Source organism: Colossoma macropomum, unplaced genomic scaffold (genome assembly GCF_904425465.1).
Source record: "Colossoma macropomum unplaced genomic scaffold, Colossoma_macropomum, whole genome shotgun sequence".
In the NCBI taxonomy this organism is placed as follows: domain Eukaryota; kingdom Metazoa; phylum Chordata; class Actinopteri; order Characiformes; family Serrasalmidae; genus Colossoma; species Colossoma macropomum.
The window spans coordinates 342,996-357,845 of NW_023494827.1; the positions used below are offsets into that span (position 1 = coordinate 342,996).

General features: G+C 38.9%; 1 protein-coding gene across 1 annotated transcript in view; it reads left to right on the top strand.

Moving 5' to 3' along the window:
* Positions 1-3,707: 3,707 nt before the first annotated feature.
* The window catches only part of LOC118800217 (tyrosine-protein phosphatase non-receptor type 14-like), an 87,597-nt gene continuing 76,454 nt past the window's right edge, over positions 3,708-14,850 (top strand). Inside the window, exon 1 of the mRNA XM_036560412.1 lies at positions 3,708-4,172. The gene's annotated coding sequence lies outside the window, so the exon portion shown is untranslated. The remainder of the gene's footprint in view (positions 4,173-14,850) is intronic.

Genomic DNA, 14,850 nt, shown 5'->3' on the forward strand with positions numbered 1-14,850 from the left:
TGAAATATCGGTTAAACAAGACATTTAAAAAAAAGACTTTGGAACATTAAATGTTATTTCATAGTTTAATTTCTTCACTTTATTCTAAAATATGAGGCTAAAATAAGGAAAACGCTTCTATGAGCAGGTGCAGTTAAATGCTTGCCTGCTGCATGTATATGGAATCATAAAAAGGGCTAAAAAGTAAAGGAGGACATTGCGTTTCTAAGTAAACAGCGCCCCCTCCTTGTTGACGCTGCACTAACGCCACACTGCCAATACGTGCAATTTTACAGGTCTACCACCAGAGGGCAGGGTTTAGCAAGAAATGGGGCTGTTGCGTGTCATTAAAACCACATCATTTCCACTACAGTGGCCATAAAAGTGTAATAGGTTAACACAGATAATAATGCTTCATTAGAAATGATAAGGCTAAAAAAATAAAATTGTTGGAGGCTTTAACAATTCTAAAACTTTTTGTTGCTCCATTGCTTTAGTGTGGATTATTGGGCCCCACTGTATGTTGGAGAGCACCCACAGGAAGGCCTGTTAGACACCTCAATTACATTATTTTGTATGCAAAAATAGTAGAATAATTACTGTTCATCAATGATGTCATCATAAGATATAGAGGGCACAAAAATTGCCACATTAATGCAATATGTTACATCAACAATGTTTTGCCTTGTAGTGTATTATGATGTAACATATATCTTAGTGTAATAAACATTAGTCTGCTTTGATGAGTTTAACTTAGACTCCCCTTAACACATGCTACTTAGTTCATGATGGTCTAAGGATGGTCTAGATACCCCCCTCCCACTTCCACCCCACCAGTTGCCTCTAGCAATTCATGACTAGCTCATTAAACACAAGACCCCCCTCTGCTCAACGTCCAGTCACTTTTGTTTAAACCTCTAAAAGGGCAAAAGTCAGCATTCAGTCCTTCACTTGAGTCAAAGTAGGCAATGTTGCATTATCTCAAGTACATTTAAAAGATATAGGTATAATTAAAAGGTGCAGCCAGTAAAATAAATACACTGTATGTCCAAAAGTATGCAGCCACACCTCTAACTAGTGAATTCAGCCACTTTAAGGGGCACCCATACAGGGGTTAAACTGTGCATACACTGCTTGTATAATCTCAATAGATAACCACTAACCAATAGAATGGGACTCTCTGGAGCTGCCGCGCGAGCCTAAGGTCACCATGCCTAATGCCAAGTGTGGGCTAGAGGGGTATAAAGCCCCCAAGCTTGGGCTGTGGAGCAGGGAAACTGTTATCTGGTGTGATGGAGCTCCAGTACCTTTGGGATTAGTTGGAGGGATCCAGAACTGACTATCCTGCATCAGCACCTGACCTCACTAATACTCTTGAGGCTGCAATCAAATCCTCACAGCAATGTTCCAAGATCTAGTGAAAAGCCTTCCCAGAAGGCTATTAACACCCTTGATTTTAGAAGAAACAAGTAAGTGTCTTTAAACTTGTGAATGTATAGTGTTGGTAATATTGGCAACACTTTATAATAACAGGCCATAATAAACAGCAGCTTAATAATTATCTGATCGTTTGTTAATGTTTGCTTGTGATTATGTAATGGTTATATATGCATTCATAATTATTAGCCATTTACTTAGGGGCGTACAAAGAATCAGTAACTGTTTTAAAATGTAGAAACTGAATTATTAATCATAGTTTGTTACAAATGATTTAGCTGTTTAATATTAATAACTCAAAAACTGCCTATGCCAGTTTTGAATGACTAGAATGTTAATTTGTGATGTATAAACATTTCCTTTATATATATATATATATATATATATATATATATATATATATATATATATCGCTGTTGTTGGAACAAAACCATTAGAATTTGCTTTCTAATGGGAATTGGCTTAATGGTTTCCAATAGAGACCACTGGTTACCTGTAAGAAGGAGAAGCAGAAAACATACTTTACTTTCAATGTAAGTCAATGGAAACAGAGTTTTTCCAAGTCATTTTGGGACATTTCTTTTGGCCCATTCTTCATGAAATTTACACACAATATAAAGGGCAACAGCTATTTTCAAACTATTTAGAAAACTGAAAAACACCAAAAATGGAGATATATATTAACTTCAACAATTGCTCCTCTAATAAAAAGTTTATAATACAATGTAATATTATATTCTATAATAGAGTTAGAGGTGATTATGTGTTTTTATTCCATGCATTTACTATTTTCCTGAATGGCTTTTCTTTTATTCCACTGTTTGCTTCATTTTAATCTCTTATACAGCAGTTTGGTCAACCATTTTTTGTTTTATTGTTTTTAAAGGTGCTTTGTAAATACATTAAACTTGAGTTGATTTAACTTCATATTAGCTTTGTGTTGCAATTATCACATAATTGCCTGGTCACTATATTTAAGCCGACCACAGTTATTTTCCACAGTTATTATCTTTCACAATAGTGTTGATGTTGTAACAAACTTACTGTGAATTGGGTGCGTTTTCATCAGTTGGGTTGATGTGGATGCATGTAAATACAAGAAAGCGGAAAACATATTCAAAGAGACACTAAAATGACAAGAGTGAGTAAGTTTGTTTATTTAAGTTTGGGTTAAGTGGTTAATATCCTTGTTTAAACATTAATAATCATTAGCTGGGCTCATATTTCAAAGTTGTGACTATGTAAAGTATTAATATTAATAAAGATATAAAGTAAGTAAATGGTTAATAATTCAAATGGTAGCACTTATTAACACCTTAATAATTAATAATTATATAATTATTAACCCCTTTAACAGACTATTAGATACTGATTAAGTTGTTATAAGGCTGGAGCTTCTGTTTTCAGTTAAGTGAGGGCAGCTAATCAGCTAATTTGGTCATATTAGGCTTGTACCCTAATAGATTTATGTCTTTTATTAATTTCACAATCATGAACTCATAAAATTGTAAAATTGAGTACAAATTTTGATCAGATGATCAGATGAAACTGGAATAAACAGGTTTCAAGTGGTTCCTATTAAACCTGATGGCCCTTAACACCGGAACACACCCTACTTAAAGGGGAACTCCACCAACTTTTCAAAATATCATTCAGGGTGGTTTGATGTGATTAACTTGTAGAGAAACAGATTTCTTTACAGTGGTGGTGACAGGAACCAGGGGTCACCATGACTACAACACAAATACAGACATTTTATTTACTATCCAAAACCACCAGTGAACCCTCTGAGTTTTTTTTTTTGGAATGTTTATGATGGTAAAATAGTGGCAAATAGTGGCAAATAGTGGGGATTTTGCATCTAAGGCTTAGAACACCCTTCATTTATCCCTCCACCAAGAATAGATTAAAATAAACTGATTAAATTGATCACAAAACTATCATCAAACAGTGTGTCAGACATCAGGCTGTGTATTCATAACCATTTCATGTAAAAAAAAAAAAACTTTCTGTGAGGGAGTTTTTAGAGGTGGACGTCTGGTTCCTATCACCACCACTGTGAACAGTTCTGACTCAGTAAGTAAGAACAGACGATTTCACACCAAACCACTCTGAACGACTTCGTATATTTCACCATTTAATTATGCAGGCATTTTGGGAAATCGGTGGAGTTCCCCTTTACGTACAGTTGTGGAGTACTTCGGTAAAGTCTCTCTCTCTCTCTCTCTCTCTCTCTCTCTCTCTCCGTTTAGCCTCGCATTCCTCAAATTCCTCGCTCCTTATGTCAGGAGGGCAGGGCCATTAGAGCTGATCCTCAGCCTCTCCATGTCTGCGAGGAATGGGAATATCCTCATTCAGCACAGCTCGGAGAGGGAAAACCTCGGACAAACTCACACCAACTGACCACTAACGGTGCACATTTCCTCCTTTCGAAGAGCCCATCGCCCTCTTTAAGGAGGATTTTGGCCTCATTCGTGGAGAAGCAGCAGCTACCAGAGGATCCGCTGCCTTTCTTTCCAGCTTTGAGTTCGGGAGCTCACGTAGACACTCGGGATTTCACATTAAAAAAGGGCCAGTTTTGGAGACTTTAGTCCTCATGGCCGTGACGACACAACTCTTCTGGAGGATTATGGAGGTGTTTTGAGGGCGCTTCGTTAGAAGGAACCGCTTAATTTGAGCCGAACGACCCTCAAAAACACAAAAGCAGAGCGCGACCCAGGATGGGCTGGTAACCGAGCGGAGAGAAGGAAAACACGGTGAGTCTTTAACAGCGTCCCGCTGTTTGGCTGAGAGACGGAGCTCCGCTCTGAGCTCCACAATGAGCCGCAGTTACAGTCAACACAACGTTGCTTTGGTGGAGCCAAAACTCTCCTCTGCTTTCGCTTCTCTTTTCTTTCTTTCTTTCTTTCTTTCTTTCTTTCTTTCTTTCTTTCTTTCTTCTGTGCTTCTTTCTTTCTTTCTTTCTTTCTTTCTTTCTTTCTTTCTTTCTCTGGGATTTAAAAGCTCTTGTTTTATCTTAATCTTTACTTTGTATCTTTCTTTCTTTCTTTCTTTCTTTCTTTCTTTCTTTCTTTCTTTCTTTCTTTCTGTCACCTTCACCCATTCCTGGAGGAGGAGGGGGGGGGGTCGTGCAACAGGGTCTTGGACAAGTTCTGACCTGCACCCCCTACTGAAAAAGCACCACCAGAAACCATTAGAATTTGCTTTCTAATGGGAATTGGCTTAATGGTTTCCAATAGAGACCACTGGTTACCTGTAAACACCTTCAGACGCTGTTGGGAAACCCATTAGGATCAGCAATTAGTCACCTGCTAAACCACTAGGATCCTTTACACTGTGATGTCAACCCATTAAAAAAAGCCAAAACACATTACAGAACCATTAGGAACCAACAGAAACACTTAATGGTTTCTATGGTATTTTTTTCCAACAGGTTTTCTACATGTATAGATGCAAAGCCAAACAGATGACAGCTATTATAGATTCAGCTATTATACATAATATCATACTGCTATACAGCTGTTATAGGTATAATTCAGTGCATTAATAAAGTGTCCTGTAACTGTTATAGCAATTGCATTTACACACCACTGTCAAAATGCAGTAGTTGCACTCAAACCTGTTCAAATGCATTGGTGCTACTGTAGCAACTCACAGCTATTCTGACATACTCAGCCCACTGATGCATTATCAAACCACTGTTCTGGCAAATGCAACAGTTTAATGCATATTAATGCATATTCTGGAAAATGCAGTGTTTTTTTATGTTGCTGCAACATTTTTTTGTGTGTTACTGTAGCAATTTACAACTGTCTTGACATAAAATGCATGAATGCATTATCGCAACCAAAAGTTAAACTCCTTACCTTTCCTGGCAAAGTTTTTTCATATGTTAGTGCATCAACTCGCAACCATACACTGCGCAAAGGCATCATTTTACTCCTGTGTTGCAAATGCATTGAGGTTTTATGAGTCAGTGAATCAGCTTGCAACCCCTCTGACTAATGCATTATGTGTTTGTGACTAAATGCAACAGCTCGCAACAACTTTGAGAGATGCAGTGCGCAAATGCACAATTTCACTCCTTTTGTTGGAAATGCATTCAGTTTTTATGCGTTAGTGTAGCCACTTGCAACTATTCTGGCAGATGCATTGAGTTTTTATGAGTCAGTGAAGCAGCTTGCAACTCATCTGGCCAATGCATTATGTGTTTGTGACTTAATGCAACAGCTTGCAACTATTCTGACAATGCATAATTTCACTGTTGTTGTCGGGAATGCATTCAGTGTATATGCGTTAGTGTAGCCGCCTGCAACTATTCTGGCAAACGCTACGTTTTTATGAGTCAGTGCTGTACGCTGCATGTCACTGCGCAGTATGTTTTGGCAAAAGCAGTTAAGCTCATACCTATTCTGGCAGATGCATTTGAGTTTGGGTTAATGCAACACATCACAAGTATCCTGATTAGTGCAATGCATTTGATGCAATAACTTCACTTGATTGTAATATCGCCATCATTTCCACATGAATGCATCAAAACACAACTTTGTAGTTCAGTTTACTTTTGTTGACGTTATTTCTTACCCAAGTGGAAATGATGACATTTTAATCAAGTACATTCAGGCCGTCACTTTTGTTTATCATGCTGCTGTTGCACATGCATTGAATTGCGGTAAAGCAGCAGCTCACAACTATGTTAGCAAACTCAGGGCATTGAAGTTTTATAGAAAGTGCAGTAGTTACAGTAAATACTGGAGCAGCTGCGTCAGTTTCTGGAAATGGCAGTGTTTTATGAGTCAAGGCAGCAGCTTAGATCTATTGTGGGAAATGCATTGAGCTTTTTTGGGTTCATTTAATAACTAACATAGCACATGCGGGTGTTAATACAGGAGTGAGCATGCTTTACCTGCATAAAACAACACTCTCATATCTTTTGTCTGCACTAAAGAGCTAAGAAAGAGAAGGTGTCTCCAAGCGTTGGCCTGCGAGATGGTCCACCTGGGATTTAAGCCCTAGAAACCTAAAATTTAGGGGAATTTTTTTGGTATTTTTTTGGCTCAATTATAATTACAATTGCAATTATAAAGTATTCACATGTGACAGTCACACATGCCACATGTTGTTGTTTTCAGGAGACCCTGGGCTACTCAGATATGCCATTGTTTGACATGTAAATGCTAACAGAAACTTGATATCTTTATGAATTTGGGTCATTTCTGATCAAAAATTTACCTAGCGCCTGCTAAATTTTGTATTTTTTTAATTATAGAGATCTTAAAAACAAATGCAGTTGTAGTTATCTTTTCAGAAATTGTTGGTCTGGAGTGTTTGTGAGCTGAAAGTGCAAGAATTTTGATGGTGATTCATTCTGTTGGTTATTATGAGTAAAAATAAACAATTATCATAAGGCGGACATGTTTTTTATTGATTTTCTGTCCTCTTGGATTCGTGCTCAGTGCTAAAACTCTGATACACAGCAAGACAGGCTTTAGTTTTAAATATAAAGTGAGTTGCATGTTTAATATCAGATATTTTCAATACTCAAAATCAATGTAGACTGAAAGCCCTTTGTTTATAATATGAAGGCTAAAAGCAGAGATGTAATATAACAGTAGCGAGTGGGTTGTGGGTGATTTTGGAGCTGGATTGCTGGGTGATGGATGGTCACAGGGGAATGAAATCGCTCTGGATGGTGAGGGCAGAGTCTGATGAGTTATCTGATTGCGAATCATGTCGCTGTTTTAACCCTTTGTTGGAATATGAAGGCCAAATAGCAGAGCAATAATATCAGGATTTTAGGTGGTTTTCCGAGCCAAATAACTCACTGATACTGATGTCACAGCTCGATGGTTAGTTATGCAGGCTAGAAGTGACCTGTCGTTTTGCCCGCAACTTGAATCCTAAGGGTTAAACCTTTGGAGTTGTATTGGATGGACTTGCATGATATGGACAAAACACTAGCATTGCGATTTATATTTCTTCCTGTTGCATTATTACTTGTAGTATATTGAAAACACTCAAAGTATGTGGACCAACATATTTGACTTTTGTTGGATTTTGAGCTGGAAAAACAAGTACTTTGATATTGGATTATTCATTTGAATTCATCATGAAGAATCAGTGAATCACCTCAGATGTGGCCTGTAAATGTAAAGAGCTGTAACAATAAATGGTTGGCAATGTTTGACAAACTAAGGAACTGTTCAAGAGCTGAATTACCACCACAGGAGAAAAAAAATACTTGGCACTATGTTTAAACTGGCCCATTATTTTAGCTACAGCAAGTAATAAGCAGCATCATTCTTCCATTTCTTCAGAAATTGAGTAATTCTGAGTAATTTGAAGTGAAATAATTCATTTGTAGAGAAACTTACCAGCTCTGATTTCTTTACAGTGGTGGTGATAGGAACCAGGGGTCTCGATGTCTACAATGCAAATATAGCCATTTTATTTACTATCCAAAACCACCAGTGAACCTACACGTGTCTTCTGAGTTTATATATGGAACGTTGATGATGGTAAAACAGTGAAAAATCTGAAAAAAAATAAAAAAAGCATGTTTTCTTTGGGGACTATTTTGCCTTAGAACACCCTTCAAGTATCCCTCCACCATGAGTGGATTAAAATATGTTTTAGACCAAGTCTTAATAAAAAAAATCACTGTGAAAGTGTCTCAGACATCAAGCATCGTATTCATAAACATGTAATAACTTTCTGTGAGGGAGCTTATAGAGGTGGACGTCTGGTTCCTACCACCACCACTGTGAACAAGTCCGACTCAGTAAGTTTCTCTGGAACGGAGCATTTGTTAAACATTTGTTACAGTTACGGTAATGACAAAAATGGAATGTTCAGTCATTTATTTTAATGAAATAAATGGGATTAAGGTTTAGGGTCACTCAGAGCAAAAGGATTTTAAGTTACTCAAAAGCCTGAATTGTGCTTTGAACTCACATTCAGCCGAATGATCCAATTACATGAATATATTACTCCACAGACATCCACAGAAACAGTCGTCTGGAGCTGTGATTGGTCAGGATGCTCAAAACACACAGTAAAAAACACAGTGATTGGTTAGATGGCTTATGTGCATATAGCAGACTTGTGCGATATCACTATTGCAGTAGCCAATATCGCAACAACGGGTACCAAATGATACATTGTGCAGCCCTACCTGCGGTTCTCATGAGAAAAAGCTGATGCTTTAAGTCTTTCAGCAGCAGGAATGCGGCTACTCATTGACTTTGGCTCGCTGTGTCTCACAGCAGCCCTTTGCTCTGATAAACTCAGGCAGATTTTCGTCATGGACTGTTTATATACAAACGGAGGAGATGTACGAGGTATTATGTTTTGGCTTACTTTCCTCAGCTGTCTGAGCTCTCTGTATCACCTCACATGCAGCCAAAGCACCAAGACTTTCACACACACACTTAAACAGTCGTATGGAAAAGTTTGAAAACCCCTAATCGAATGATGTTTTGTTGTGAAGTCAACACATCGTCTACATACATACATACATCATCTAAACCGTCGTCTACATTTACTTCTCATTTTAATTTAACATATCACTGCTGTCAGAAGAAAACCTTGTATCTCCATTTTTGTTTTTGAGTTTTTGGCATAATTTGAAAGTGCCTGTTGTCCTTTACATTGTTTGTAAATTTCATGAAGAATGGACCAAAAGAAACGTCCTAAAACGACTTGGAAAAAAAGTCTGGTTCCATTGACTTACATTAAAAGTAAACTAGGTTTTTTCCTTCTCCTGTAAAGTTTCCGTTTTGGAGATATGAGGTTTTCGTCCCACAACAGTGATATTGGGGGAAAAAATATAAAATTTGGCCTATGCAAAAGTTATGTTGTATATTCTTCCCCAATATGTGAAATATAATTAGAAAAGTTGAGAATTGCAGAAAAAAGGCACATTTAAGTGTTTCCTGTAGAGCGGGGGTCGGCAACACGTGGCTCCTCTGCTTCCCTGTTGCGGCTCCACAGCAGGATCCTCCTCTGCAGTAAAGTAAAGCTCTGCTGATCGTTCTAACACAGTTTTAGGAATAAATGGTCTTCAGACTGCTGGTCACCATAGCAACGCAATCTCGCCTAGCTAGTAGCTAACGAAACAGCAAAGAGAAAGATTTAAGACGAACATCGGATAATAATGTGGAGACGAGTGGCGTTTATAATCACTCCAGCTGGTTTCCTGATACGTTGAATCTGAAATGAGAAACTATCAAACACTAAAAAGTCACAAAGCGCAAGTTTCTCGTTCTCCAGCTTCTCGTTTGAATTTTCCCCTTCCATCTTAAAAGGTGCAGCAGTTACATTCTGGCACCCCCTGGCACCATTTAAGGTGGAATGGGAAAATTCGAACAAGAAGCTGGCGAATGAGAAGCGATTTCAGCCCTATAAAAATCAAAGATTGAGAGACATTTTACAAGAAACTGTTCTACTTTTGAGGAAAAGTTTCCTGCCAGAGATGTGAGAAAAGCAGCTATAACTGAGCTTAAAGCAGAGCAAAGTAAGTCTGTGTTATCATTTATATTAGATTTTTTTATCCTATACTGGGACATCAGCACATGCAGAGACATATTTACAGCCAAGATGGTAAAATGGACATAAAATGTTGTGGCTCTCAAGATGGTAAGATTTTTGTTGAAAGGACAAAATGGCTCTTCTTAACATTTGGGTTGCGACCCCTGCTTTAGAGAATGTGCTAACTTCACAACAAAATTTGGGTTTAAACTTTTGCATGCAACCCTTTCTGTCTTTCCCTCAACAGACTTCTTGGTTACTAAATAAAGGAAGCCCTTGAAGAACTTGCTTGAATTCAAGAGGAAAAGAAAGCCAGAAACGTCTAGCGTTCTTAAAAAAACCCTTTTAGACCTGTAAGTTCTCCTCCGAACCCCCAGAGGTGCTTAAGGTCCTCAGTCAAAAGAAGACAGTTCCTCCAGAAACCTAGAATTGAAGCATACACACTTAAAATCGATAGTTCTTTAAGGGTTTGTTAGTGAAGGAAATAGAACCATAACCACTCAAAGAACCTTTTGCATGATTAAAGGGTTCATGAAAGCGCTCTTCAGAGTGATGGAGAATGTGCTGTTTAGAAACATTTTGAAAAGGTTCTATATAACACCAAAAAGGGTTCTTCTATTGTTTCAGTGTCAAGCTGGTAACGATAGCAGAACCCTTTTTGGTGCTACATAGAACCCTTTTCAAAAAGGTCCTATATAGAACCATCTGTAGCACATTCTCCATCGATCTGAAGAGCGCTTTCATGACGCAAGGAACCCTTTTATCATGAAAAAGGTTCTTGAGTGGTTATAGTTCTATATAGAACATTTTCTTTTACTGAAGAACCCTTGAAGAACCACGATTTTCAAGAGTATAGTTAGTGGTTCTTGCAAGAACTTGTAGACTATGAGGGGTTCCTCCAGTAACCCCAGTATATCAGAAGGTTTATGTAAGTTTCAGTGTGTTTTAGTAATTTTCTAAACCTAACCCTAATCTTAACCTCAGAAACCGAGAATATATAAATAGTTTTGTTCTGTCAGTTTGAAAGAAATGAAACATGGAGATTTTACTTTACAGTGAATCCCCTTAAAGTCGGGAGCAGTTTAACTGGTTCTGTAGTTTAGTGCAGTTTTTCTCTGGTTTTTCTACAAAGTCGGGACATTTTCTGTCCTGGAAATATAGAAAAACGAACACGCGAGCTCACACGTTGGCTTGGGCTCATAGTTTCCAGAGAGAGGCTTCTGCTCGAGTGTTGAAGATAAGCGTCACAATGGAAGGATGTCCTGAATGACTGTGATACTCTTAAACACACACACATGCACACTCACACACACACACACACACACACACACACACACACACACACACACACACACATTGATCCGTCTGTCTCTCATTGGTCAATTCCGCTCTTTTGCTTTCTTTCTACTGAGATTCAGGGCTCTGAACATTACCCTCCCCCCCCACTTCTCTCTTTCTCTCTCTCTCTCTCTCTCTCTCTCTGTCTGTCTTTCTCCCACTCTCTTTTTCCACTGTTTCTTTTCCTCTTACTCTCTCACTGTCTCTGTCTCTTTAACTCTCTCACTCTCCACTCTGTCTTCTCCTTTCTTTTTCTCACTCTATTTCTCTCTCTCCCTCTACCCTTCTGTCTGTGTGTCTCTCTCTCTCCCTGACTCTTTCTCTCTCCTTTTCTCTCCTTCTCTCTCTCTCCCTCTCTCTGACTCTCTCTCTTTGTCTCTCTCCCTGACTCTCTCTCTTTGTCTCTCTCCCTGACTCTCTCTCTCTCTCTCTCTCTCTCTCTCTCTCTCTCTGTCTTTCTCCCAATATCTCTTTTTCCATTCTCTCTTTCCCCTTACCTTCTCACTGTCTTTGCCTCTTTAACTCTCTCTCTTCCTCTCTTTTTCTCTTTTTCTTTCCCTCACTCTCTTTCTCTCCCTCTCTCTCTCTCTTTTCTCTGATGTGTGAATCGTGCGTGCTGCGACTTGTGTGTTGCATCATCATCACAGCGGAGCTGAAAAACACGGTAAAGGCAGATGTAGCGTAGCTGTAGGGTTGTGGACGCGCACATCTGGATGCGCTGAACTCAAAATTATACACCACAGACAAAAACACACGCAGTATAGGACCCCCCCCCCACACACACACACACAGAAACACTCTCAATCACACTCACATGTCACTCTGAAACACTCACATTCACCCACACGCAAAAGTAGAGACAGCACAATATCAGCTTTTCTTTTCTGATACTGAGATGGAACCTCTGATATTTTACTGAGCTTTAAAATGAGATAATTGTACAACAGTTAGTTCTGACAGCACAGTCTGATTGGTTGGAAACTGTCTCGTTCCGCTGAGTGGTTACTTAATAATGACTTGCTTTAAGACTGGCTTTACATGGTGGAGCTTTCATGCAACTTTAGTTGATTTTTTGATGATGCTTTGGCAATACTGTAGCTGAATATGGTTATGCCAATAAAGCTTATTGAACTGAACTGAACTGAACTGATTGAAACCTACATGAAGCTAAATCGCACATGAGTTGCATAATCTGAAGCGTCCTGCTCAACTGCAATGGCAATGGTGTCCAAGGCGGTTGCTAAGGTATTGCTAATCTGTTGCTATGGTATCCAAGGGGTTGTTAAGGTGTTGCTAGGCCATTACTGTGGTATCACAGGTGGTTGCTAGGTGTTGCTAGATTGTTGCTAAGTTACCCCAAGTAGTTGCTGAGTTGTTGCTAGGCCAGGTTATCCCAGGTGGTTGCTAGATTGTTGCTAGATTGTTGCTAAGTTACCCCAAGTAGTTGCCGAGTGGTTGCTAGGCCAGGTTATCCCAGGTGGTTGCTAATACATGTACGCTCCTGTGGGCTCATATGGGCTGTATGATCCTGCAAAGTTTTGTGGTTCTAGCTCAAAAAACGTGACCCATGACATGCATATTCACTATTTATTTTATTATTTATTTACTTGCTCTGTATTTAGTTCTTGTTAAAATATTATAATAATAACATCAAATTTTCAAATGTCAGGCAAGACGTTTGGTATCTGAAGTTTACTTCTTTAATTTTGCAATGAAGCTGCAAGGCTGTTGTAGCTAACAAGTAATGGAAGTTTATGTGCACCAATTAGCATCATGCTAACTTCATTCACAAATCTTCATGCGCTTTCCTCATGTTAAGTTGTGAAAGGGGAACTCCACCGACCTTTCAAAAATTCTACATAATTAAATGGTTAAGATGTAAACAAAGTCATTCAGAGTGGTTTGGTGTGAAACGCTCTCTTCTAGAGAAACTTACAGAGTCAGAATTGTTCACAGTGGTGGTGATAGGAACCAGACGTCCACCTCTAAACGCTCCCGTCACAGAATGTTATTACATGAGACGGTTATTAATACACTGCACTGATGTCTAATACATTGTTTTATGACAGTTTTTGTGATAAAGTCACGGCTTAAAACCCATTTTAATGGATTGGTGGTGGAGTACATGCAGGGTGTTGTGAGGCAAAATAGTCCCCAAAGAAAATGATTTTGGTTCTGATTTATGACTATTTTACCATCAGCATTACATTAAAAAACTAAAAATTACGTAGGTTCACTGGTGGATAGTAAATACAGTGGCTTTGTTTGTGCTGTAGTCATGGTGACTCCTGGTTCCTATCACCACCACTGTAAAGAAACCTGAGTTGATATGTTTCTCTCTACGATGAACCATTTCACGTCAAACCACTTTGAATGATTTTGTTTACGTCTCAATGGCTGAATTATTTAGAAATGTTGAAAAATTGGTGGAATTCCCCTTCAAGTAATGTCAGACAAGCTTGCTTATGTGGTTTCTGATGCTGTGTGACATACTGTTATCAATAAAACGTGGTGAGAAGTATGTCTGTTGCTAATGGCTGCAGCTTCGTAACATTAATAATTCAATTAAACTGTATAATTCAATCACTGAAATATAAACAAATGTATTCAGAGAGGTTTGATATATTTCAGTGCAGAGAAACAGATTTCTTTGGAGTGGTGGTGATAGGAACCAGGGGTCACCATGACTACAACACAAATATAGACATTTTATTAACTATCCAAACCCACCAGTGAACCCACACGTGTCTTCTGAGCTTTTATCTGTGATCTTGAATCTGAAATTTTCAGATTTCTTTGGGGACTGTTTTTCCTCACAGCCCCCTGCATGTATCCCTCCACCTCTGAAAGGCTTTTATAGATCGGTTTTAGCCCAAAAGCTTCTCAAAACTGTTGTAAAACAATGTAATAACCATTTCAGTGTTATCATTTTCCGAGGGAGCTTTTAGAGGCATTAATCTCTTCAGACGTCTGCTTATCACCACCTCTGACTAAGTTTTTCTAGAATGCAGCGTTTTACATCAAAACACTCTGAATGACTTTGTTTGCATCTTAGTCATTTCATTATGTGAGAATTTCCCTCAGTGGAGTTCCCCTAAAGACCCCCGGGCTGGGAGCGTTCATGGCTTTGCTGTGAAAGTGGCCTTTGCTCTGTGTCACCACACAGGTTCATTAGCAAGTTGCAACTTGCGTTTTCTTCTCCAAAGCTAAGAGCAGGGCTAAAAACAAGCATTCCATTTGTCAGTCACTACTTAACTCTGAGTACATGTGGCTGATTCACCTGTCAGTCATTCTTCGGCCCGTCCGCGGCTCTGCCCCCGCGGTGACCCGCAGCAGGCTGTTTACAGCTCAGTGGAATCCAGCCTGTGGAGGAACCTCAGAGCGAAATAGCGACGTGCTGCCAAGATCCACCTAATAATGATCCTCCTTTTGTGTGTGACATGCAAATGCACAGTAGGTGGATTTTGGATGGTAAGAAGTGTGTAAACAGGATTTTGTGTGGGGCTGTTTCGTCTTTAGTACACTCTGGTTCTTCAAGAGTTGTTTAGTAAAGGTAACCATTTCAGG